Consider the following 4,059-nt stretch of genomic DNA (forward strand, 5'->3'; position numbering starts at 1 on the left):
TAATGTCCTCCAAGTTCATCCATGTTATGTGGTGTTTGGAAGATTCTACATTATTCTTTAGTGTTGCATAGTATTCCATTGTGTGTATGTACCATAGTTTGGTTATCCATTCTTCTGTTGATGGTCACCCAGGTTGTTTCCATCTTTTTGCTATTGTAAATAGTGCTGTGATGAACATGGGTGTGCATACATCTATTCTTGTCCTGGCTCTCACTTCTTCAGGATATATACCTAGTAATGGAATTGCTGGATCAAATGGTATTTCTAATTCCAACTTTTTAAGGAATTGCCATACCGCTTTCCACAGTGATTGTATCATTTGATAGTTCCAACAGCAGTGTATGAGAGTCCCAATCTCTCCACATCCTTGCCAGAATTTATTTTCTGTCTTGTTGAACTTTGCTGTTAGTGCTGGGGTGAGATGGTATCTTGTTGTTTTGATTTGCATCTCTTTAATGGCCAATGATCATGAACATTTCTTCGTGTGTTTGTTGGCCGCCTGAATATCCTCTTTGGTGAAGTGTCTATTCATGTCTTCTGCCCATTTTTGAATTAGATTGTCTTTTTGTTGTTGAGGTATTGAAGTTTTCTATAAATTTTAGAAATAAGTCCCTTGTCAGATGTGTGGTTGCCAAATATTTTTTCCCAATCTGTAGGTTCTCTTTTTACTCTTTTGGAGAAGTCTTTTGAAGCACCAAAAATTTTAATTTTTAGAAGGTCCCAATCATTTAGTTTCTCTTCTGCTGTTTGTGCATTTGGGTTATGCTTGATAGTCTATTTATGCCATATATTAGGGTTCCTGCATTTGGCCCTAGTTTTTACTCGAGGAACTTTATGGTTTTAGGTTTCACATTTTAAGTATTTGATCCATCTGAAGTTAATTTTTGTGTATGGTGTGAGGTATGGATCTTGTTTCATTTTTCTGCAAATGGGTATCATGTTTATCCAGAACCATTTGTTAAAGAAACCATCTCTTCTCCATTTGATGGACTTCAGCCCTTTGTCAAAAATTAGCTGACCATAGGTCAATGGATCTATTTCTGGGTTCTCAATTCTGTTCCACTGGTCTATATGTCTGTCGTTGTACCAATACCAGGCAGTTTTGACTACTGTGGCTGTATAGTAGGTTTTGAGATCTGGCAGTGTGAGACCTCCTACTTTGTTCTTCTTCAACAGTGCTTTGCCTATCCGAGGTCTCTCTCCTTTCTATATAAAATTAGTAAAGAATGTTGATGAGATCTGGATTGGGATTGCATTGAATGTATAGATTGCTTTGGGCAGTATTGACATTTTCACAATGTTTAATCTTCCTATCCATGAGCATGGTATGTTATTCCATTTAGGTAGATCTCTTATGGCTTCTTGAGGTAGTGTTTTGTAGTTTTCTTTGTACAGGTCTTTTGTGAGCTCTGGTAGCGTAGTGGCTAAGGCACTTGACTGCTAACCAGAAGGCTGGCGGTTCAAACCTGCCAGCCACTCCTCGGAAGGAAGGTTGGGCAATCCTACTTCTGTAGTGATACTGCCTCGGAAACCCAAAGAGGGGTCGCTATGAGTCAGGGCTGACTCAACGGCACATAACAACAACGACAACAACAGTGAGATTTATTCCCAAGTATTTAATTTTTGATAGCTATTGTAAATGGTATTGATTTCCTTATTTCCTTTTCAGCAGTCTCTTTGCTGGTGTAGAGCAATCTAACAGATTTTTATATGTTGATCTTGTATCCTGCCACGATGCTAAATCTCTCACTTAGTTCCAGTAGGTTTTTTTTTTTTTTTTTATGCTGAGTCTCTTGCGTTTTTTAGGTATAGGATCATATCATCAGCAAATAAGGATAGTTTGACTTTTTCCTTACCAATTTGAATGCCTTTGATTTCCCTTTCCTGCCTTATTGCCCTGGATAGGGCTTCCAATAGAGTGTTGAATAGAAGTGGTGATAGAGGGCATCCTTGTCTGGTTCCTGTTCATGAGGGGAATAGTTTCATTCTCTCTCCATTGAGAATAATGTTGGCTGTTGGTTTTGCATAAATGCCCTTTATTATGTTGAAGAATTTTCCTCCAATTCTTACTTTGCTGAGAGTTGTTTTTTTAAAATCAGGAATGGGTGTGGGATTTTATCAAATGCCTTTTCTGTACCAATTGATGTGATCATGTGGTTCTTTCCCTTTGTTTTATTTATGTGATGGATGATGTTGATTTTCTTATGTTGAACCATCCTTGTGTAACTGATATGAACCCCACTTGGTCATAATGAATTATTATTATTTTTTGATATGTTGTTGGAGTCTATTGGCTAGGATTTTGTTGAAGATTTTTGCATCTATATTCATGAGGGATATTGCTCTGTAGTTTTCCTTTTTAGTGAAGTCTTTGCCTGGTTTTGGTATCAAGGTTATGCTTGATTCATAAAATGAATTTGGGAGGATTCCATCCTTTTCTGTGTTCTGGAATAGTTTGAGTAGGATTGGTGTCAGTTCTTCTCTGAACTTTTGGTAGAATTTTCCAGTGAAACTGTCTGGGCCAGGATTTTGTTGTTGTTGTTAATTTTTTTATGACCTGTTCAATTTCTTCTTTTGTTATAGATCTGTTCAACTTTTCCACCTCAGTCTGTGTTAGTTTAGGTGAATAGTATTTTTCTAGGAATCTGTCCATTTCTTCCAGATTTTCAAATTTATTGGAGTAGAAATGGAAACATGATACTTTTTAAGAGAAAACATGAAGGAACATTGGAAGTAAAACTTTTGATTCTTAGTTTCTTACTTTGTTTTTCACCTGTATTTGGCTGAAAGGAAAGGAGATGTTATGCTGAAGCTAAGGCAAGAAAAGCCACAACTGTGATGGGTTTGGACAAAAGCCAGGCCAGTTAAATGAGATGACTGATAGGGGGCCAGGGTCTACTGATTCTACCCGCCACAGGCCAAGGCCAGGTGTGTATGAATGGGAAGATAACCAAGGGGTGGAGAAGAGACTATGAAACTGGAATGTTTTAAGAAGGGTTATGTATTTAGGGTTCTGTGTTTATGTGAATGTACTATGATATTGAATGTTTCTCCTACCTAGTGTAAAATAGATCTAAATGTATGACAGAAATAAATATTGGTTATTATATAGAGTGTGTGACTCTGTCTTCAGCCAATATTTGTTGGATATGCAAAAAGGGGAAGTAGAGTTTACTTGGAAGCAACACAGGCTTTGTTTGAAGCCAGTAGCCCTGTGTATAGAGCATTGGGTGCTGTGGTTGAAAACCTGAGCCCTGTTTAGGAAATTTGAGTGTGAAAAGACATGTGAACCAACCCAGGATTGCTGAGAGAACAGAAGATTTGTATTTGAAGGAAGGAACTACAAGGGGGGTGGGGAGGAAGAAAGACTGTTTGGCTTTTTGAATTTTGAGTAAGTAGTTTGCTGTTGGATACATAAAGGCAGGACAAGTCAGAATTCATCAGAAGAACCCTCTTCTAGGACTGAAAGTTGAAGGGAGCTGGCAAGTAGACATCCTGGATGTGCTTGCTTGTGAAGATCATCTGAGTCCAATCAATGAGTGGAAGTAGGGGGAGATGCAGCAATGAAGATATGGGCTGAGTTTGCACATGTTCCATTGGCATCCATTGACCTAGCCCATGGAGGCTAAGGATGAGAAAGATGGCTGCTTTGTGTGTGGACTCCCAAGCTTATGGCTGGTACCCATTGACCTAGCTTGAATGGCTGTGGATGAGCTGACCAGAACCCAAGCGAATGAAGAGAAAGATGTTTGACACCATGGGCTGGTGGGAATTATTGCAATATAATGATTTACTCTGGCCTGGACTTTGCTTATGGATGCAGATGCTTGAAGTTCCAACTGAGACACAAGATTCTTCTGATCAAGGAACACGACTGTCTCAGAGTTCTGGTCTGATGGGGATGGGAAATTTAAACATTCAGTCTATTAGGGTGACTGTCTCAGAGTTGCTGGTCTGATGGGGGTGGGAAATTGAAACGTTCAGTCTATTAGGGTGGCTGTCTCAGAGTACTGGTCTGATGGGGATGGGAAATTGAAACGTTCAGTCTATTAGGGTGGC

This window comes from Orycteropus afer, unplaced genomic scaffold (assembly GCF_000298275.1).
Source record: "Orycteropus afer afer isolate SDZICR_OR568_19922 unplaced genomic scaffold, OryAfe1.0 scaffold00244, whole genome shotgun sequence".
Classification (NCBI taxonomy): Eukaryota; Metazoa; Chordata; class Mammalia; order Tubulidentata; family Orycteropodidae; genus Orycteropus; species Orycteropus afer.